Source organism: Lonchura striata, chromosome 4, assembly GCF_050655825.1.
Source record: "Lonchura striata isolate lonStrDom1 chromosome 4, ASM5065582v1, whole genome shotgun sequence".
NCBI classification, from domain to species: Eukaryota; Metazoa; Chordata; class Aves; order Passeriformes; family Estrildidae; genus Lonchura; species Lonchura striata.
This window is the reverse complement of record NC_140706.1, coordinates 6,783,579-6,807,632: the sequence shown is the minus strand read 5'-3', so window position 1 is coordinate 6,807,632 and position 24,054 is coordinate 6,783,579. Positions and strand designations below refer to the sequence as shown.

Below are 24,054 nucleotides of genomic sequence, written 5' to 3'. Positions count from 1 at the left end.
TGAGTACTTTTGCTTTGGAAAATTATTTACTGACCATAATTAAAATGCTTTGCTGTTACCTACTGCTTTTCATCAATTAACCCAAATATCCATAATGAAAAAACATTGGTATTCTTGTCAGCATTTTATAATTCAAATACCAAGGTCTGGGTGTCATATAGGCAGAAGTCTTTATTTTTTTAGCTGGAGTTTAGGACTGCAGTGCTTCAGAGAACTGTGTCCAGCAATATGTAACTAAGGCCAAAGGCAAGACACAAGCTGTTTTACGTTCATAATAAAAATCTCCAGATTTTCAACTCTTTGCTCATTCCACTCAACCATGCTAGCTCTCTGAAGTGCTAGTGGTGCGGAAGGAAGAAGATGCTTTATGATCCTTGATGACTATAATGTAGCATATAAAGCTCTAGGGTGCTTTCAAATTCACAGTGATCTTGTGGGGTGGAAAATTAATCATGCTGCAGCTACTAGGAGAATTTTTTTTTTTTTTGTACATTAGCTGCTTGGGTCTTTTTCCAAACCAGAAGATGATAAAGCGCTTCCCACTGCTGGATGGAGACAAAAGACAGTGTAATCAACACAAGCAGTAAAACAAGCTGAATAAGCTTCTCTGGATTCCTGATTAATAATGTAATTCTTCTACAATCATTTTTGGCTCTAGAAATAAGAATCATTTGCAAAATAAGCATTTTTCAAAATGCCACAGTCAGATTGTTGCAAATAATGGATCTCAAATCCTGATCTACTCTCTCAAACTTAACTGCCAATCTTTCCTAACTACAGGATATTGATATATTATATGTAAATGTATAGACAGCTAAACTTTTGGAAAGTGCATGGAAATTGTTCCCTGCAACATGCATCAGCAGACACAACTAAAATAAAATACAGACGGTGGTTTGAGGTTTCTTGAGACTCCTGATATTACTAATGAAAAAAAATCTTAGTCAGCTTTTTTTCTTCCACTTCTTTCTTGCAGACTGATTTTGTCTACTTACACCAGAGACCTTTCCAAAGACCTTATTCATACAGCAAATTTTGGGGGACTTTATGGTCCTGGATTCACCATACATAGGGTAATTCACAAATGCTGCAGGTTCATACTTGCAGGGTTTATTTTCCAGCTGAAAACCTGCCCTTACCTAAATGAGGCCCTCTGAGGTTTCTGACATGGTTGTTGTCTCCTTGTAAGCCCTTTTCACTCCCTGCTGCAGAAGCCCATGAGCATTGGGATTTCAAATGCTCTGAAAGGTCAAGGTTTGCATTCTCCACCTTGGTGTCACTGCATCACTGAAGGGATGAGAAAAGGTAAATTGTGCAGTTGTGACAGCAAAAAGATCTCCCTGGTTCTGCAGTGTAGCCACATTTTCCTCACATTGCACATCTGCCACCTTCTTGTAATCTGTGGGTCAAAACCCAGGTCAAAACCTGATATTGAACTTGGAGGGGAAAATAATTTTCTTTGAGTAGTAGCAGTCTTCACCTAATCAAGTGCTTTCTTAAGACAAGAAAGAAACCAGCTGCAAAACAATTGATATTTACCTGTTCTTTAAATTTCATCAATGGAAGAATTTTTCTATCCTAATTTAAATCAGAGTTCTATAGTATCTAGTATCTTCTAATTGCAGCCTTTCAGTCTGAAGAAGCTGCTGCACATGATCATCTCTCTCCATGCTCTGGCAACAGACTACTTCTACTGCAGTCTCCTACTAAGTGGGAAAATTGGAAGTTGAACAAGAACAACTTAAAAATAGAAGGAAATAAATGTTCATGAAATGAAAGGAGTACTGAAAGCAAACTCAGAAAACCCTGATGTTCATCATTAGGCTTCTTAGCTCTTCCTGTGCAAAGCTGCAGCATTTGCTAGAGTGTGCTGAGAAGCTGTGAGCAAGAGAAAGGTCAAGTATAATTGTGAGGGTTGGCACCTTCTCAAAGATTCCCATGAAATACTTTGTCTTGCAAGTCAGCTGTTTCCTGACAAAAACTGGGCACAAGCCTTGCTAGCCCACTGCTCTACCACAAATTTAATTTGGAAGCTCATAAGACAGCTTAGTAAGGTGAAAAAAACTGCATCATTGTAGTAATAATATTTTATGGTATTTTTTTATTATTCACAGAATGGTTTGAGTTGGAAATGACCTTAAAGATCATCTTGTTCCAAGTCCCTGCCATGGACACGGACACCTTGACATAGACTAGTCCGTTCCAAGCCCTATCTAACCTGACCTTGAGCACTTCTAGGGATGAGGCAACTTCTCTGAGCAGCCTGTGCCAGTGCCTCACCACCCTCAGTCTCAAGAATTTCTTCCTTATAGCTAATCTAAACCTAATTTCTTTCAGTATAACTTCATTACCCCTTGTCCTGTCATTGTAGTGTTGTGGAAGTCTTGAAATTGCTACTACAGGGCTTATTTTTACAATATGTATGCTTTTCAGAAGTGAAAAATGGTATTTGGATTTGAGTAAGTATGCTGTAGCTCATTGCCTTTACTGAAATTTTAGAAGTAAACACAGTGTAAGTGCAGAGCCTTGTCCATGGCCTTATGGTTACCTGTGTTTATTCCCATTATTAAGTATAAGTGAGTCAAATGAAAGTCTCTGCCCAGTGCCAGCTTATTTGGGAAACCTCTTTCATTGTGGTATCTGACCCAGATGGAGCAGTAATGCCCTCACTCAACCCTTCATCTGCTCACTGAAACACGGTGGCTTTAGTAGGTTGGTGCCACCAACTGAGTTCTCACTGGGGTGAATTTCCAGCTGTGTGTGGTTCCTGGGCAGTTTCCAGTTCTCCCTAGGAAGTGGTGCCTCCATTTCCTGGTATTTCCATAGGAAAGAAGATATCCTTGGACAGTCCTTAGTGCGGGGGGAGGGAACTGCCAATTAGAGTGAAATCGTGGGAGGATTTTGGGAGTAAAAGATGACATTCAATGACATTAGTGAAACACATTAGTGCAGAGGATGGAAGCCTCCTGTGGCTCCAGTGGTGGCTTCTGTTGCTCTCTCAACAAGTGTTTAAAAAACCCCAAACATAGCAGGTTCCATGGATAGAGCAGTGAGAGTAAAGCTCATGGGTGAGTAAAAAAGCTTTCTTTACCAAACATAGGTCAGTGTCTGAACTCAGGCAGGATTAAATCCCCTTCCAGATGCAAATCAGTGTTTTCATGCTGCCATTAAGTGGCACCTCCAGAAGCACAAGGAGCATAGAAGAGATACTGAGCAGCCTGAGGATGGATGCCCAAAGATGAGGATGGATGCTGTGCTGTGGAAAGTACTTGTTTTGCTTGAAATGTACCTCATCAGCATCTGCTGATGCTGATCTTCTCTCTAGTGAACCCTTTTACCTGCTTTCCCTCCAGGTATGCACTGAGAAGTACCAACAGTGATGTTGGAATGTGAGGCAGAGAGAAACAGCAGCGTGTGCTGCTGTCCTCCTGGTCCCATCCCTGTGGCATCTTCTGTCTCTTCCCCTTACTCCATACAGATGCACAGATGTTGAATAGTCCTGGAGATAGGATTGTGATTTAATGGAGTTTGCCACTAAGGGTTCTGAAAAACAGAAAGGAAGACTTTGAGACATTGCAGACCATCTTTTTTAATTTCTGCTGTCTCCTGGCAGTGAAGCAAAGTAGAGTGCCAGTAAATAACAAGATTCTGCAGCAATTTGTAATTTCAGTGACACAGAACTTTTCCTTCAAAGTTGCTTAATATGCCGTTTTCTTTCTCCTGCTTTTGCTGTGACAGTATATTGAATTTCTGTTCTTCCCCACTTTCAATTAATGCAAGATGAGCCTTTTTTCAAAGGCCTTGTGGGAGTCAGGCACCCATCTTTCATCAATTTTCCATCTGAGCTGGCACCAAATTTACTTAGACAACTCTTAAAATCTCACCCGTAGAGTTTGATGGTTAACTAAAGAGTCCTTATTGGAAACTATGATTATTGCAAAGGTTACTGGCAATAAACATTACTTTGTTATGCCTGTGACGTGTGTGCAGTTGATTCATTGCAATAATGACACTCTTCACCTAGGTAGCACTTTTCATCTAAACTGAAGGCTCAGAGTCAATATTTCCATTTTGCTGGTGTTTTATATAAATCTCTGCATTTGTCATTGACAAATGAAAGAGCTTCAAAAATGTTTTCCCCATCATTTTTCTCCTGGAACATAAAACAAACAAGGAAACCTCGTGTTGTATCACAAAGAGTAGGAAAAAAAAAAGTGGTTTTTCGGCTCAGAGAACTTAGTAATGGCAGATATGATGAAATAGCTGGGGGACATGCTGGGCCCCAAATCACTGTGGGGGGAGGCAGCAGTGCATGGACTGAGATGCCCTTTGTGGGTCCTGGGGCTTTGTGTGTGGGCCTTAATGGCATCGCCTGCCCCTCGCCTTTGCAGTGCTCTGGTACGGAGATAATGGGGTTTTGCTCGTGTGCTCTCCAGCATTCACTCAAAATCAGCATGTAACAGTGAATCATTGTGACATGATGTTCCTTTTTCAAGCACTGCAAGAGAGAGATTTTCCAGATAGAGTTCAGTTTGTTTTCTTTTATGTGTGATGGGAACCACACTTGGTGTTGGCACAGTTTTAACACTTCCGTGCAACCGCAGCTATTCAGGCTTTCATGATTTGTGAATCAGACATATCTGACACACTCCTTTGTTGACCAGAATGCAGGTAAAAGAAGGAGTAAGTGCAGGAGAAGTTCTTTGGGTAAAGATTGTGAGAAGTACCTCTCATGCCATCTATGCTGAGTTTTCCTTTTGCACAGCAAAAATACAGGATTTTCATTTTGGGTTACTCTGTAAGTAAAATTAGTAAAATTAATACAAGATCCTAAAATTTTTCAATCAGTTCCTAAGGACAGCACATAATTTAATCTGTTTGTTGATGTGTCTAAAGCTGTTAGAACTGCATGTGCTGGAAAGTGCACAGACGCACAGTCCAGAGGCAAAACCCAAAAGTCTGGGAGGGAGGCAGAGCACTTTGTTTTATCATTAAGAAATGTATAGAAAAATAGGTTGCCATCTCTGGAATTAATATGAAAAATGATTCCCAGCATTTCTGACCAGTTGGATCTGTTTCCCCTTCTGTCTCTCACTTTCAATGTAAAAAAGAAAGTGATGTCACAGAAGTAAAAGTCACAAGAAAACCACAAAGTAAAAATATCAATAATTAAAAGCATGCCAGTGAATGGCTGTTCTGTGGTTTCTGTAATGTGGACCCCATAGGAGGATGCAGTGTGTGAGACTGAATACAGCTACAACTTTGGAGCTCTTTTTCCCTAACTCTGGTGATGTGTGCTCAGGACAAAAGATATTCTTCCCAAGGATGGTTTAAAAACATTTAATGTAGTTTTTCCATGAGAAGAGCTACAAAAAATGCCCTTCAATAAAATGAGCACAGAGTTCATGATGGGATGCTCTTACTGAAAAGAGCCTCCAGCAACAACAACAAAAACTGGCTGTAGAGGCAGAGATGAATAGAAGCTCTTCAAAGGCCTAGAAAAATAAAATCATTCAAAGACTAATGGGTCATATGAACCTTAGTTGCTTGCCATGAACTTACATTACATGTCTGATGTTTTATAAAAAAACTACAGCTGCTGTTGCATTGATTTCATGGTTGTAGATCTCTTCTAGCTTTGCTCTGCAGAAATTCGATTTGTTCCTATCTAATCTACACATTGCCATTGCTACACTTAGTTCAAGGAAGAAAAGTTGTAAATTCTAGAATTTTTTCTCATTTTAGTCACAGTTTTTAGAACAAAAAGAAGACTTGGGTGGGTGCTTTCTTGAAAGGTATCAGAATTGGAGAAAGGACATGGTTTCATGATGGCTTTGGCATTACTGGGTTAACAGCTGGACTTGGTCATCTTAGAGGTCTTTTCCATTGATTTCCAATTGATTCTATGATTCTATGCATAAAATGTATGAATGCACATATAGACACACAAATAATATGGATGTGTAAGGAAATTTGCCTTGATCCTTGCTTTGAGGCCACTCTTACACCTACCACCTTGCAGCTAAAAGGGTGGGTGTCACCAACTACAGGAAAATGCTTTTCTGCTTCAGAATAAACTGGGAGGAAACAACCCAGAGACTTTATTTTCCCACCCTGATTTGGGTTATTTTTCTCCAAGATACTCTGATAATCAAGCCATGTTTGGAAGATAAAAAGGGAAAAGGAATATTTCATCTTTTGTAACTGGCGAAAAATAGTAGACTTTGAATGAAAATTTTGCTGTGAGGGGAATTTGTGGGATGTTGTCCTCTGTGAGATGATTTGTTGGGCTAGTGCAGCATGTTTTGGCAATGAGGCTGACCAGCAAATGGTCATTTCTGCGGTGCTTTTCTGGGGGGAGTCATGTTGTATTTAATGCTCTCCTAACATTGTTTTAGCCTATTGGATGGTAGTTTTTCTGAAAAAATCCAAAGAACTTAATTTAAAAGCAAATATAATTAAGATTGAATGGAAAGAAAAAAATATAAAATGACCTGGCTTATTCATTTTGATCTGCCTGGGCATCAAAGGGCAGAAAATGTAGTTTCTGACCATATGTTGCACGTGTAGGTTTCTGAGGTTAGTGGTGCCTGTGACAGGGAAAGAAGTTCATCTAACTCCATGAAGGCTATTAGAGGTATTATTGTGCAGATCTATTTTACCTGGAAAGCACATTAGTGCATGGGTGGAGATAGCCAGAACTTTTGGAATCAAATTTGCAAACAACTGAGTTTTATTCAGAACTCATTCTTCTTCTGCACATTGAAATACTTTAAGTTTTCTTAGCACATTGACTAATTTTTCCTGCATATACTCAACACATGAAATGGAAGCTGTCTCTGCATTCCTTTGCCTCTGTCACAAACACTGGCTTTATGGACATTGGGTGAAAGCTTTGGCTGTGGTTGCTTAGATGCATATTGCTCCATTTTTGTTTGTCCTGGTTAGTTTTGCATCTTCTGGTATCTTTCTCTGCTCATCTGAAAAAGATCTTTCCAGCTCAAAACAAGCACTGTTGTGCAACTTCTTGAGAGTTGATCTGTGGTCATTTGGAGGGGACAGGGAGCAGTTTCACAACATTGACTAGAAACAAACATGCACATCTTTTAGCTTCCTGACCCCTTTATTGGAAAAGTTAATCTCATCAGAAAAAATGCACAGTATCTTTTCAAAATAAAACAAATGTTCCTGAGCCTGTTGTTTGGGTTTTTTTTTTTGGTTTTGGATATGGGTGTTACACACAGAGGTACAGAACTGAAATGTCTTATGTTATGTGCGATGTTTTCAGAACATTTGGGAGTTGAGGAGAACGTGTGTCTGCTTTGCATAGCAGACAGTTCACAAAATGTTGTATTTATAGTTAGAGAAGCAAATAAAACTTCACCAACAGCTCATCTGGATCTTGGTTATGGGTTTGCAATAACCTCCAAGACAGTGAGTGATTCTGACTTCCTGCAATGCCATTGAACTCTTGTCAGTCCACTCCATCCTGCAACAAATTTCAGGAGTGCAGGAAGTCAGCAGTGGCTCTTCTTGAGCTTTTTATCATTAAATACACGTTTCCTAGAGGGATACAGAAGTGCAGCAGGATTGAACTCTTGTGACATTTTCCTTGACTTGTGCCATCTTTTGCTCAGTATTTGATAATCCTCAGTTTTTATCAGCTACAAGAACTTCTTGTGGCACTTTCACAAATAAACCACAGTTCAGTGGTAACTGGCAGATGTAGAAACTCTGTGCAGTCTTTAAGTAATCTTTCTTTTACATTTCTTTAAGATTTTGATTGGTAGACTTTTGTATACAGAGCAAGCTCCAGGTGAATGTGGTTTTTTGTGAATGTGGTTTTCTGAAACAGCTGTTTATGTGGATAAAGTGTTTGATAAGTTACCAGGGACAGTTTATGGATGGTGTTTGTGCTCTCTACACATTGTGTTGTTCAAACAGCCCTTGACTTCCAGCCAACAGATGGGGAAGTCATTAGCCATTAGATTTGAAGCACAGTTGCTTTCTGTGTTTACAAAGCCCTGTACACGATCTGTTTGTTGACAAATTGTAAACTGAATAGGAAATATCTAATGTCTTCTCAATGAAACTTATGTAAAACATTGCAGGAGTCAGCCTGGGGTTAATTTAAAATGCTGCAGGTCTTGTTGAGCACAGGGCTGGGGGCTGGAGCAGCTGGCTGAGGGTAGGACAGATACATGGTGAGAGAACAAGAGCCATCTGGAACAACAGCACAAGCCACTTTGTGACTAGGACACAAAGTACATCCTCTAAAAGCACATTTCTGAAGTCAATAATCTTAATAGGTGTAAGAATAGCACCCCAGGTACATAAATCTTACTAATCTCTAGACTAATTTATGCATCTGTAACACTTAATTTGTGCTCTGCTCAGACTTGGCAGAGTTGTTGGGATAATAAATTCTCAAAAGGAAACCATTGTGGATAATCTCTAGAAAGTGTTCTGATGTGTTATTGACACCAAGTTTGGCATTGCCCTCTTTTCTTTTTTTTTCTCATTGCCTAGATTCCTCAGCACATAAACACATCATCAAATTAATCCTAGCATTATGAGCTTACATTAGGAATGGTATTGGCTCATTATTTTTAATTCATGGGTAAAGAGTCACCAATAGTTTGCAACATTTCCCTGTGCTGTAATAATGCATTCCACTTTCTGAACTGCAGTCCAGAGGCAGAAGCTGGTTATTGCAGAACCAATGTTGTGTCAAGGTATACAATGAGTTGACATGGTAGAGGTAAATCAGTTCAGATAAGAATTACTTCATCAGATGTTTTTAGATATTTACCTAGTTTTACATATAGAATTATTTTTCTATTTAAAAAAAAAAATCCATGAGAGGGGAAATTTTTTCAATATTTAAATAGGTCAGGTAATTTCCAATGTGACTCAAACATCTTATTGCTCCACTATAATTTCCTTTGTAATACCCATAGATGTGACTGTCTCAGTCTTTTTCCCTGCCAGGATCTCCAGATCAGGTAATTACTTGTGAAATACATAACAGAATGGTTGGCTGGGGCATGTTCAGTTGGGAGACTCAAGTTTTAGGTGTCTTACGAAGAGGCATTTCAACACTAAAGAGGTCACACATGGTGCAGCCTGGCTTTGAATCACCACCAAATAGCAGAAGTGGAATTTCAGCCTGCTCAGCAGAGTGTCCACACAAAATACCAGGCAGAAAACAGCCTGAAATTTCGTATTGGTTTCAGAAATTTTTTTGCAGATATTTCTGTACCTTCCAAGCAAAATGTACTGTGAGCACATTGCTTTAAACATGAATTTACCTTCCTCAAATAAACTAGAGAAGACCATTCTTCTGCTTTTAATGGGTGTTACATGTTTATTAAAAGGAAAGTAAATCACAAAAAAAAGCTCTTCCTTTTTCCCTTGATAATTTTTTAGAAGCAGGACCCTTCAACATGTTGAAAAATTTCACTGAGCATTGCACTCTGAATAGAGTCATTTCAGAATAAGTTGGTGGGCATGACAGTCAATTAAAATCCAGAAAGAACTACAACATTACAGAGGTAGAGATGTATGCATAAAATAATTTTCCATTTATTAAAACCCCATATTTTCTAAATGTGATTGTCAGAAATTTTGATCCTGATATTTCCCTGCTGAGGTCAATGAGTTACTTTTCTACTTGACAGATGATCAAAACCCCAGTCAGAAATAATCTGTCTTTTCTCTCTTCTTCTCTCCATAAATATACATACACACACTTACCTACCCACATGAAAGGGATTAAGAACACAGATATTTATTTAATAATTGCCTTGAACTCTTAGTGACATGACAAAACTTTTAAGTATCTTTCTTCCAGTCAGAAACACAACCCCAAATATGCACATCCCATTCTCCATTCAGTCATGAGCTATAATTTACCTCTGAAAAGTGAGTGGAAAATGCAACCAGCATGAGAAACAAATTTCTAATTTCTTCATGTAAGCATGACAATATAAAGCATAAGGAAGTGGAAAAGCAGGCCCTCTGTGTGGACAGAATCTGGTCTCTAGATGCCATTTGCTCCTGTGCCAAGTTCTTCTTGTATTTCTCAAGTAATTAAGTTTGCTTATAGGAAGCCTTGTTCCTTTTCCCTCCTGTCTCCTTTTTATAATGACTGTGCCCTGAAATCCCACACTACACAGAGACAGGTATCAGGACTGCTACACCTCCCTTACAAGTGAGTGAAAAATGCAGATGCTGGATGTCCATGTGAGTTGAATTTCTGGTCTCATGCTCATGACAGCCCCTTAACACAGAGCAAAGGACTTTCTCTGACTGTTCATAAGTGGTCTCAGGGTTTTGGGTCTGTATCTTCAGCACCTCTTCCTTAATGTACCCTGTGACCACAGGCTGACACATCACATCCAATTCTGCAAAAATGAGAACAGTTGGAAGACCAAGGCAAATTTTTTAAGTCAAATATGTTAATTTATTTAATAAAAAAGTGTTACATGGTTATATTTCTAAACTAAACTTCTCACTTCATGAGTATTTCTACCCAGACCTTTGGAGTTAACGTTACTTTTCTTATAGAGTTTAAACAAACATACCCTAAAATTATGAGAATTTTCTGATTTGGACCTATTACTAACTAGACACAATCTGCTGCCACACAATTTTTTAAAAATATTTTTTAAATCACTAACTTTGGAAAAATGCTGTTCATGTTTCCTTCCTCCTCCATTTCCTCCTAAACCTCCTGGTTCAACAGAAGACCCTTCTGCTAATCCTTGTGTTGCTATATAAAGGAATTAGGCTATTTTCTGTAGGCATAAGAAGTGTAGGAAATTATCCAGATCTTAGTCCCACGTGGTGCTGAGTGTTTCAGCCATTATCCAGCAAAGCACTTATGCACATATTTAACTTTCAGCACCTCAGGAGGCTCATTCATATCAATGGGTTTACTCAAGAATTTGTGGAGTTTAGGGCAAGAACTCTCAGCATCCTGCTAAAGGAGGAGCTCAGGATGTGAGAAACTAAAGGCAGACTAAGAGCAAAGACCTGCTTATCTCCTGATCCTAGAGGTATTCTGATATTTTATGAGCAAAAGTGTGGGAGCCATGAAGTATAAGCCTAAATAATTTTCTCCTTTTGATTAGGAGTTGTGCAAGGGCTAACGAGGATTATTACTGCTCCTAGGAGACGCTGCTACACATAAAAAATGGCAACAAAGAGAAGCCTGTATTTGAATGGCATTGACTTGGAAATACAAAAGGAAAAACTGCAGCTCCACTGAGCAGGGTGGGGTAAAGAATTGAAAAGAATAAAAAAAGTCAACTATTCGTGACGTGATATTCAACTATATTTTCCCAAGGAAAAATAAAATGTAATTTATACAGACTTTTGAACAAATTGAAACCATATACTGAAAATTGACTTATGTTTTTATGGAAAGAACAGAACACATTTAACAAGCACTACCTAGAGCCAGCAGCCTTTCACCATATAACTTGCAGGGTGTTTTAGTTATACTGAGGTCAGAATGTCGGTTTCCAGCTTTAATCAGCTAATTCAAGATTATATTCAGTCTGAAAAAATCTAATAAGTCTTTTCTTCTTAGATGGCTTGTTATTTTCCAAATATGAAATAGGAATAAACCACAATATATCCCTAGATTTTTAAGAAGCTAGGTTATATTTATGAAAATATCCTTGAGTACATTAAAAGAAAAAAGATAAAATTACTTATTTGGGTAAAATGCATGTTTGAATTTTAGTATTTTGCAAATTCTTTATTCTTAACCACTGTATTTAAGCCAGATATTATGTTGTATTTGGTTGCTTTGTGTTACAAAGAGATGGTTAAAAGAGAAGGCAGCAGTCCCTTAAAACTGTGTGTGACCAGAGAGGGCTTCTCATTGTAGGACCTGAACTGTATTCTGTCAGTTGTTAATGGATATTTTTACTGTGTGTTTTCAAATAATGGCTCATTGGCAGGAAAAGTGAGAGAGTTAGGTGTAGGTGACTTCTGTGATTTTTTCCATGCTGCTTCTACAAGTTGCTGTACTTGTGCCTGCTCCCTTATATGGAAAATGAATTTAAAAAAAATAAAACTGAATGGATTCTTTGTTTCTATGGCAAATGCCATGTGAATTCATAATGGTAAATACATTCTACTTGAAGCAGGCACTGGATGAAATGCAGAAGCAGGTTTGACATTGGGACCAAAACTGGACCATGTTCCTATACTGTGTTGCACTAGGATGAAGAATTACTCTTATTTTTTTGCTTTTGCTATTCCAATGCATCATGATTTGTTTGTTCACTCTTGAGCAATAGAGCATTTTCAGCCAGAAGAATGGAGAACGTAACTGGCTCATGAGTGCTGATGCCCTCCAGAGAAGCTGAAGGATTGGTTTGAAATGTCCTCAGAGAGAGGGGAGAATTTGAGCCAGACTCTTCCATACCCAGGTCAAAAAGAAAGATCAGGATTGTACTGAGGTTTGCAGTGTGAGGAAAGGGAGGAGAAATAGTGGGGTAATTTGGACAAAAAAATAAGAAAATAATAATTCTGTTTGTCCCCTTGAAGGACATGTGGTGTTACTTATGTTCAGGAGTATCCCTTAACTCAGGGGGTGCTTTTCTGCAGGTTTGGAAGAGAGGAAAGATTTAGGATGTGCTCTTAGGCATTCCTTTTTTAGAATGTTCTAGATGGTTCCCACTTCATAAACCTCACTCTTTTGAATCTAATTTTGAGATGTTTAATACTTCCCTGGCATCACTTTGAAACTCCAGTCACCTAACACAGGGTGGTGAATATGGCTTAGCCAAAAATTTTAGATATCTGATGCTTCATTACTGTTACTCAAAAATAATTTTGTGGCTCTAGCTCAAATACATGAGCATGCATGGTGCATGGTGCTTCTCTGAGCTGAGCATTATTTAAGAGAAGCAGCATGGGCAAGATACCCCCTAAGAAATAGATTCAAAGTAGCATTTGAGAGTAATGAAGATGTCCAAGAGTATTTTATATAAAGTAATTAAGGTATGTATTTCCTCAGGTTACTCTCAAGGTATCCAGAAGGATTAGCATATCTTCCAGTTGCTTTCTGCAGATCTGAATTTTCATCAGATGTTTGAGCCTTTATGCTGAAGGTCCTATATATTTTATTACCCACTTAGGTATGGAGAAAGTATAACACTTGCATGTTTAGAGCCAGAGCAGTTGAAGCACACCTACAAATGTGTTCCCACTTTCTGAAAATAAAACTTTTGCTGTAACAAGGGAGACTGGCCTCACAGAAGCCCCACAGCCATCACTACATGTGTTTACATTCCCAAACTACTCATAATAATTCCCATCCTGTGACTGGGTGGCAGCCACTTGACTGGGTGTCATTCAAATGCAGGGAGACAATGCAGCCGGGGGAAGCTGGACTTGAGACAGCAACACTTCCCAAAAGACCCAAATGTGCAACTTGAGCATCCAATTACATTAGCAAATTATAATGACTAGAGCTTGAGATGGTGGAAAATAAAATTCAGACCAAGTTTTCTACCTTCTAAAATGACACTCTCCTACTTCATGTTAGGTTTTCCTATCTTTCCTTTTCCCTTCTCATTTATTTATCCAATTAGTAAAGTCTTAAAAAGGTCATTGAAATTAAGCCTTATCAGTCTTATCTTTTCTGTTATTGAATGGCTGTACTGTTGAGCCTCATCTCCACAGATAAAACCCTCTACAGCCACAGAGATGATATATTTTCATTTTTCTTCTGTCTGAAACAATTTTCTTCTGTGGGTTTATTCCCCACCTTTTGAACATGACCTAAGGTCCACCATACTTGAAATTAACAGAGCCTGGTTCAAAATAAACTGTAAATTCTGGCTTAAAAAAAAAAAAAAAGGAAAAAGCCAACAAAACACAACAGTAACAACAACTAAAAAGAAAAATAGAACAAAAAACCTCACACAGACAAAATAATTATCAAATTGTTCACCCTTCAAACCAGAAAATAGCATTATTGCCAGGTTTATTATGTTACTGTGACTAGGATGATTCTTATTGTCTATGCTCCTAAAAGGAAGGAGTTAGATAAACTTGTGTTAAAAGAGATTTATTTATAGTCTTCCTGTTTGCTCAAAAAGTCTCAAAATTTGACCTCAATATGCCCTAAAGACTTTAGCCCAGGAAATGAAGTGTCCTCATGTATATATATTTTTAGATTTCATGCCTTTCAGCTTCACTGGGGTTTTGCTCACAGTGTTTGAGTGCTTGAGGTTAGCAGCACTACAATGACTAATAAAATCATGGGTTTTTCTAATCAGCAAAATATAAGATTACATTTAAACTAGAAATCCAAGTGTAAAGGATAGAGAACAGATGTATTTCACATACTGTTTTTCCCCCCTCTCACAAACCATATTTTAAAATACTTCACAGACTTAAAACCACAGGAGAAATTCTCATCCCAGCCCCATTTAACTGAGAGCCCAGGGAAATAGAAATTAAAATGACAAGACATGTAATGATCTCTGAGGTTAGAAATGTGATCAGGAATCACTGAGACATAAAAATAAGGAGAGTATGGATGTAATGAAGTTATATGAAATAACATTAGAAGATGTTCACATTCAACAGTGCCTAGACTCTATAAACAGGGAGAGACCACAGAACTGAGGTCAGAGAAGGTGACAGCTACATCTGTGAGGAAAGCTGCAGGCAGTCAGGGCTGCTGGTTTGAAAAAAAGGCAAAAAAAAAATGGGATTGGCAATTGTTGCTAGATCATGGGATGCCTCCTTGTGACTGGGGTGATGCAGTCACAGTGTTGTTTGTTAGGCAAAATGGGTTCAAAAGAGCATTTTGGTCTTGGAGTGAAGACATGAACTGATACTGCTACAGCACAGGGATCCTGTTCCTGTCACAGAGCTGTGTTCTGCAGGACATACCTGGACATGTGGACATGTGACACACTCTCTTTACCCCAGGCAAAATGTCAGAGACAATTCACAAGCTCCAGTCTTGCTGAGGCAGGAGGAGATGACCTTCCTGCCTGCAGGAGCTGTGTCCAGGCAGGGGAGTTCTGTTCCCAGGTAAAAGAACCATGGGAGGGGTCAGCAGACTGCACAGCACCAGGGACAGCCAGGAAGGGGCTGATCAGACCTTCTCAGAGGTTCTGCAGAGAGAATAACCTGAGCTCCCAGCAGGGACAGGCAGAACTGTGTTCATCAGGCTGGGAACTGGAGATTCCCACGATGCTGAAGGCTCTAAGTTGATGGCTTCTGGCATCAGGTGGATAACTCACATCCACTTGCAGAACTGGATATATTCAGTGCCATAACTTCATATGAAGGACCAGGAGACCATCAGGACCAAGCAGCCAAGGATGGAGCAAGGAAGAAGCAGTAAGTGAGAGCAGTAGGCAAGTCTTGCTTTAGGGAGGGGGATGGAGGTCCCATCTGATGACCAGACCTTCTGCCTAGGGATGTTTGATTTATTGCTGGGAGCTCAGGTCTGGGACATTGTAGAGAGGCTGCCTAGGCTTGAATGGCCCTTAGATTATTATTTCCTGCTGGTCCTCTAAAGGGGCACCTATGATACTGCCAGAGGAGATCCTGGCTGCTTCAAGCATGACTGAGTAATCATCTGGAAAGCAGATTTGCAGAAAGAGACCCTGGTAAGAGCTGCATTAGGAAGATCATTGCCAGCAGGTTGAGAAAGGTGATCTTTCTTCTCTGCTCAGTACTGATGAGACACATCTGGAGTCCAGAGTCCTGCACTCTGCTCCCCAGTAAAGGGAGACATGGGCATGCTGGGGTGAGTTCAGCAGAGGTGAAGAAAAGCTCATTGGGACTGGAGCATCTGACACTCGTGAGAGGCTGAATGAGCTGGGTTTGTTCAGCTGGAAGAAGAGAAGCCTCAGTGGGTGATAATTTCAATGTGGATAAACACCTGATATGATGTAAAGAAAGTGAAACCAGAGTCTTTTCAGTTTTCAGTGCTGAACACAGAAAGGAAGAAAGGCCATGGGAACAAATAGAAATATGAGAAATACCATGTAATTCAAATAATGTTCAGGGTTTTTTAGATTGTGAGAGCAGTTGAACACTGGAAAACGTTGTCCAGAGAGGTTGTAGACTCTCCCATCTTGGAGAAATTCAAGACCACACAGGATATGGCCCCAAGCAATCTGCTTAAGCTGACCCTGTTTGAGCATGTTGGACTAGAAGATCTCCAAAGGCCCCTTCTCATCTCAGCTCTGCTGTGCATGTCAGTCCTTGAAAATGACATTGATGACTGCAGCCAAAGATTTGTTCCTTTCTTAGTGTTCAAGGCCAGGAAATTTAGCATAATCTATAATCAACTAATGGAAGTTCTTCAGGATCTGCAGGTACAAATAAGAGTTTTCTGTGGCAAGTTCCTAGTTTTTAATTGGAGAAGGTGATAAAAAGACTCCTTAAGTACATCACCTGACCACTGTGCTGAAAGAAACTGATGGGAAAATTGAGACTGATAGAGAGGAAAGGGAGGGGGAAAAGTTTCAGAGCCTCATGGGGTGATGGAGAGTACACATTCTGCTTTATTTTTAATATTTTCTTTAAACCAGAATTCAGGCCAGATGTGTGCAGTGTGGGCAGGATCACAGCCTCAGAATGATCCATGGTTTTGTGTCACCAGTGTGGAGGGGCCCTGGCTACCACTGCAAAGCATCTGCTTTCTACCCATTCTGTGAAATCTGTGCTATTTCAAGAAAGCCTTAAAAATCCTTTATTTAGTTGTGCTATTTTCCCACCACAGTCATTGTAACAGGACAAAGTGATTAGAGAAGTATTTAATAGTCCTGATCCCCAGTTCTATGGTACTAGCTATGTCTCACCACAGATTTATTTTTATTTTTGTACACAATGGGCTACAGTTTGGCTGAAAATATTTTTGCACCAGAATTTCTCTTGGATTTCTCATGAATGAGCTGAAGTATATGAACAACAGAGTGTCTTTTTGAGGCAAACATATTTTGTCAATTTTCAGCTGACATATTGTCTCATTCCTTTGCAGACTACTGTCTCATGAAATCTGAAATGCTGTTGCTGGTACTGACAGATGCCATAAGAAAGAATCAGTGGATAGACAAGTCTTATGGATATGGTGGCTATAGGGAAAAGAATTGTAAAGGTTTTAGCAGTCTATTTAATTCACTTAATAGGGTTGAACTGAGGAAAAAAAAAAGCTCCAATTGAGTAACCTCATAGCGTTTATAGAGCATGTTTCAAAATACTGATACTAGAAACAGACCTGTGCTTGATGAACTCCAGATGATACCACTGATGTTAATACAGAGAAAAACCCAGCATCCTCCCTCCTCCACCTCCTTCTCCTGCCAGAGGTAATCCAGAGATTCTTGCACTGTTAAAGCCATTATGACATATTTTGGAACTAGCAAATACAAAATTTATTCATCTTCTCTTTCCTATAATGTTTACAAATGTATTTTGCAGTAGCTCTAAGTACAAGGCAGCTAGAAAACTTTCAGCAATTTATAGAAATAAATATTGTAGGAAAAATCTTTGAAGTAGGAGATCACAAGTGAACACATCTGCTTAACAGAACTGAAAGCACAAAGGTTTGAGACCTTTCCTTCTGTTCTACTAAACAAAATTTTTTAAAAAGTACTTTGTTTTAATGTTTTACTCATCAACTTTTTGCACTGTTTTGTATTTTAACACTCAAATAGCAAAAAGAATGTGTAGATAAATGTCTAATTTGTTTTGGTAGCAGAAGTATCTTGGCTCTTATTTATTGATGTAGCATAAATGCTACCTTTGATACTAAGGGCTTCATTTACTTTTGACTAAATAAAGCCTTTAGGAGATAATGCTTAAAAAAGATCTTTGGTTCTTTAGTTTCAGAAAAAAGCTTTTGAAGGTATTGTGGACTAGAAAGTTCAATATAATACCCAAGAATTTTACCTTGCTTTACAAAGAGTCTCTCTTGATCAAAAGGATGGAGCACATGAATTAAGAAGTCTTTTCCATCTTAAAATACTAGGATTCTGCCATTCATTCTATTCATAGCACAGCCTGAAACCCTTTTCATTATTATCCAGACAGTAATGTTGAAAAAAATCATCCTTAAGCCTAATGATCTTGCTCAAATATTTTTTTTTAGCTGAGGAGAGGATGAAATAGAAAAAATCAAAGAAAATTCAGACTTCAGTGAAGATTTTCCCCATAGGGGAAATAAAAGAACTGTTTTATAATAACTTTTCCTCCTTTTTTTCATATAAATGTGTATTTTCTTCAGACAACATGTAAGTGCCAGACTGTTATAGGGTTTTCTACATCACTGCCTGTGAGGGAGCCAGGGACTGTTACTCATAGGAAGATTTCTCTTTCAAACTGACAATAGCCACGACCAAATATTGATGTTTCTGTGCAGAGAAGTGGGCAAACTTCCTTTGTCTCTTGAATGTTGTACTGGATATGGAACTGTGGTGTGGTAACCTGGCTTTAGAGAGTGCCTCACTTGGAGAAATGAAAATTTACTATGGGCCTGATCAAAAAGGCAAGCTTTAGCAACAGATAGAGTTTTAAAACACTTTACATTTGCTTACTATAAAAAACACAACAAAGTTAAATATGTAACTGCATGTAGATAGAAGCAATTTTTACCCACTAGTGGTTATACTATGTCTTAGGTATTTCAGCATCTCGTCTAAGTTGTGAAATTGGTTTCCTTTTGCAATCAGTGTTAAATCTGACACGTGTTGGAGTCTCCTGGTGCTACATTCTCCTTACCAGAGTCACTGATGGTAACTGCTCTAGGCACTTCTGTAGTCCAAAATGGACTGTCTGCAAACTGGAATGATTCAGGCAATTGCTCTTTTTGCAATTCTTATGTTTGGTTGCTGGAAATCACATAATATTTCATTGCCTTGCCTTTTCCTCCCCTTTCTCAAGCATTACACAGGAAATATTTCTACTATATCTCTTGATTAGATTACATTTTCAGCTTTATGCTGCCTTTGTTGTGACAACAGCCTCTTTAAAACACTGATGTCTAATGTTGCAAAATATGTATCAGGAGAAATATGAAAGCTGCATATTTTTAAAGATATGTAAAGTGAATTTGGACTATATTGTTTAAGCACAATTGACCCAAGAATAAAGTTACCATGATTACATCATGTTCCTTTGTCTGAGATTGTAAGATTAAGGAACCCTGGAAACTGTTAAATTCCTATTATCTTTTAATACCCATCTAAACTTTAAAGCTCTTATCAGACATATTAATAAGTGGTCTTTTTATTTTCTAGCCTTAAATAATAAGCATTAATAACAAGTATATATAAATAAAATTCTCATTTATATCTTTTTCATGATAGTACAGTACATCTTTTGGGTATATGTTACTTCCTATTGTGTCATTATATTGAACCTCAAGGTCTCTGTATTTCCTACTTTTATAGCCTCTTACTTTAGATGGAGAATTGCAGTCAAGAAAATGGTGTTAAGAACTTTTCCTTTTGCCCATTAATATCACTGTTCTATAAAAAGAGAGGTCAAGATTAATTAATAAAAGATGTTGCCTCTTTGGAATATAAAAAAGGCACATATTTTTATTCCAGTTGGGAAGATGAGAAAAGATATAATGATATAGTATACCACAAAAGACTTGAATATGAATTTTAGCAATGTCTATAACTAATTTTTAGATGCTTTGAAATAAGACAAAAACTGCAGCAGATTTCTGTTCATTATTTTTTCTATCCTCTAGATAATCACTAGCTCAACTTCAGCCTTGATCTGTTGCAGCCAAAACTGAAAACAGTGCATGTTACTCTATTTCTTTAAGATTAGGGTACAGAGGAATAAAGTACTGATGTATCCATAAAAAAACTACTGTGGCATGAGACATTTATGACAGATGTAATTTTGATGCAGAAATTAGTGGGATTTAGTGTGCTTCTATTATGTATAAAACTTGTTTCTGTTACAGTTGACTCAACTGTTCCCGACTTTTGCAGTCTCCAACTTTCTATTATTTTGAATTTGAAATGACACTGCAATGCCCAAAAAAAAAGGGTAGTGGTAAATTCGAAACTGAAGTTGTTTTGGAAATTCAGAAATTTAATTCAGAAAGCTCTAAGTCCAAGAAGGATATATTGTCCTTGCTTTAATTAAAGGAGTTATGGTTAAGAAACTTGCACTAAGTATGTCAGGCACTTGTCCAATTTTCTGCTCCAATAAACACTTATTTATGTAATGTAGAAGAGCTGCAGTCAGGAGAAATAAGAATCCCACTCTACATAATCATGATCTTGGTGGAAGAATGTCCACTTCAAATAGTGACTGAAATCATGTAAGGTTTGATTTGATGCAGCACAGATGAAGTGACTCAATTGACAACAACTCTTCTATTGCCAATCTCAATCTCTACACCTAAGATGGACTCCAATAAAAAGTTAATTGATTAAACTTATACATTGCCAACAAAGTTCAATTTTCAAAAGACCTACAAGTCATTGTAAAAAACCACAAAGCAACAGCAAAAGTATTCCTGATGAACTGTTTGGATTGAATGGAGGTGGGAAAGGAATTGAGTAAGCATTCAGAAGATCTGGTGAGCTGTAAACCTCTTCAGCGAGTGACAGAGGATCACAGAATCACAGAGTGGTTAAGGTTTGAAAGGACCTTCAAAGATCCAGTGCAACCCCTCTGCCATGGGCAGGAACACCTTAAAGACTAGACCAGGTTGCTCAAAGGCCCTTCCAATCTCACTTTCTGCCTTTCTCCAGTGTAAATTTGCCCTCTGTCAGTATAAAACCATTGACCCTTGTCCTGTCACTACAGATCCTGGTAAAAAGTTTTTTTCCTTTTTTTTTTATAAGCCACTTTTTATTTTAAAGGCTGAGTCTGGAGTCTTCTCTGGACTGAACAGATCCAGCTCTCAGCCTGTCTTCACAGGAAACCTGTTCCTGCCCTCTCACCATCTTCAACCCAACAGATCCTTGTATTTCTTAAACTGGGGACTCCAGAAGTGGAGACAGTATTTCCTGTGGGGTCCCATGAGAGCAGAACAGAGGGGAATCACCTCCCTCCTGTGACCTGCTGGGCTCACTTCTTTTTTTTGTGCAGCCCTGGATATGAAAAATTTTAATGTAAGAGGTGATGGTACACATGGATTCTATGAGATTTTAGTGCTTCCACTTACAATAGGAACAGGAAAAACGAATCTCTAAGATCAGTATATTGTAAGAACAGGAAAAATCTCCAAGGGCCTGTGCAAAAGTGGTCCTGGTTGCATTTGTTGTAGCGTACAGATGAGTTGATAGTTTGGATGCAAATAATTTCACTCATCTTCAGCTACCTACATGTCAGGTTAATTTCTAGTTTTAAAAGGATTTTACTATGTTCATGCTACTCACTAGCATGTAACTAGCTAGTTAGTGAATGAAGCACTGTGACAGTGCCCAATCCAGCAAAAGCATCAGCAAACAGAAAAATGTTGTAAATGGAAAAAAAGTCAGCGCTGGAAAAAAAGGTACAAAGTATCATGGAAAGTCTCAGATGACAGGGAATTATTAAGTTCTAGCTAAAATCCTATTTCTACAAGCATGAAAGCAATAGGAAAGCAGGACTGGTGTCTGGTGCAAAGTCAGTGAGGGATAAAGACAAGAAAATGATGGAAAATACAAAAAGGGTATGTCAGCAATGTACCATTAATTGGAAACACAGCTAAAAGTCCAGAAAAGGCATTTATATAGGACTTTAATTTCAGTTATCTATGTCTATATATATCTGTACTGCAACTAAAGGGATTTTCCAAAGCTGTTCTCAGTCTAGGCTCCATATATGAATCAGTGAATTTTGAAATTTGTCCCCCAGTGTGGGTGCAGCACAGGTAATCTCCAGGCCCACTCATCTAATACCCTGTTGGTACACAATCAGGTAATTCATCATTCATTCCTTGCCAGGAATTAGCTGAAAAGTCCCTCATCTCTACTGGATGTGGATCTAAGACAGTATCATTTTACAATATATACCTAATAAGAGTAGAAAGGAATACTGGCCTCACACCCACAACTGAGGAGCTAAAAAAAAAGGACTTCTCATTGCTGAAAAGTCCAAAATATACATATAACCTCAAATACATTAACAATACTTAGCTAGGGGATAGGACTGTACACAAGAGGTGGCATTCCAGACAATGTGACATTAAAAACAAGCCCAAATAAAAGGATCAATACAATGAATTAATACAAAATGAACATTAATACCAACATAATTACATAGATAATAAATTTGAAATACATGGGTTCAAACCATGACAATCAAGGAGGGAAGAAGGTGACCTGAAATACAGGCATATTTGCCATGGTGCACAAAATGTGGAAAACAACGTGCAGAAAGAAAAACTGCCTATTTTAGAAAATAAAGCACAATGTGTAGAAAAGATTATAATTTTATCCTCTGAAGTTATTCTATCTCAAGAGGGAAGAAGTAGCAATCAACAAGGCTGCAAAGATGTCAAGTAAAGGGAAGGAGAACTTCAGTGTAACTTTAGAAGACAAGGAGATGCCGAGGATGAAGTTTTGCAGAAGAATGTCAAGGATTCCATTTCTATGATTGCAGCTCTGCTGTTAGACCAATAAATAAATTCAATTGCTACTGGCTTAGGGACCCAGGCATAATTTAATATCAAGTAAACAGCAACATTAGACTGAAGAAGTGAGGCCAAGCGTTGCTCATCTACAATTAACTCAGGAGCCAGTGGACAAATGCAGACTCCTGGTGAGAAGCCCATGAACCAACAGAGAGGGAAACCAAGGAAATGGCACACTTAGAGGCAAGATGAAGCTGGAAATATTTCCTCATAGTCTGCAAACCTACAAGGGCACAGAATGTCTTCAGTAGCTAAGAGAGATGGATGTAGCTGCCTAGAATGGAAGCATCGTTTCAACCCTTGAAATTTTCAGCACAGCTGCCTAGAACTGGTGAGAAATCCTCCAACAAAATAGTCAAGTGCTTAACCCCCATATTTTTAAGAAAAAAAACCCAGTATCATTGCTAAAATGCTACTATCCTACAAAAATATTAGATCAAAGATGTGACTTTCAAGAGCAAATTGGAAAAAAATACTCATCTAAAACTAGGAGGCCAAAGTTATTGCTAGTAGATACTTAATATGCTTAGAAAATGCACTTGGAATTGTTGTATAAGTTGAGATACAATCCAATCATGAATTAGTTAGAAAAAGCACTACCAAAGTGTGCCTGAATGGTTACAGAACATGCTTTTAAAACTCCTGTGCTGTGAGGTAAGATTGAAAGTTACTCAGAAAAATTCACTTTTTTGTGGAAATACAAACATATGGCAAAATTTCCAGGACATGGAAAGCAATGGATCCTTAGATAATGTTATCAATACTCTGTAATGTCTCTGCAAGGCTGAAAACTACAGCAGAGTAGTGGCAACCAGCCAGAGAGCCTCAAGAAAGGACTAAGAGTCTTGGATACCATTTGGTTTGTGCAGGAGAAATGTAAAAGTTAATGTCTATTAAGAACTACTGTGATCCCACCACACACTGAGGACATGAATAATTGGGTGAGTCCCACTAATTTCACCCCTGACACGAAACCCTTGAGGAGCATCAGGTTGGAAGGACTGTGATGGCAAAGTCCATACAGTGTGAATGTGGTTCACAATATCCACATTCCTTGGATGTAACTTGTAGTCCCAACAGCTTATTTAAAAGCACATGAAAAAAAAAGAAACACAAAAAGCAATATTTAAAAGGCAATAAATGAAGCCATAAGAGTCAGCAGGCAGCTGAAAGTCAACCCTAATTTTACTGGATTAATAGCTAGAGTTGTAAACCTGTTGTAATAAAATTTTTTGTTTAGGTTTTCAATCATTAGTCTTTATGTGATATTTATCAGCCCATAGCCCATAAATTAGATCAGATTTTTTTTTTTCCACCTCCTTTGATAGAAATAATTATCTATCTTTATTCTAGCAGGAGAAACAGATGATGGGGCCAGGGAGATTTGTTTGGGTTTTTTTTTTTTTTTTTTGTTG

The 24,054-nt window shown here is 38.3% G+C and overlaps 1 long non-coding RNA gene across 2 annotated transcripts in view; it reads left to right on the top strand.

The window, feature by feature from the left end:
* LOC146767510 (uncharacterized) overlaps positions 1-24,054 on the top strand; it is a 67,756-nt gene extending 43,702 nt beyond the window's left edge. For both annotated transcript variants that reach the window (XR_014954637.1, XR_014954636.1), the window contains one exon: positions 1-24,054. This exon is cut by the window's left edge and continues 6,347 nt beyond it. This is a non-coding gene — a long non-coding RNA (uncharacterized LOC146767510).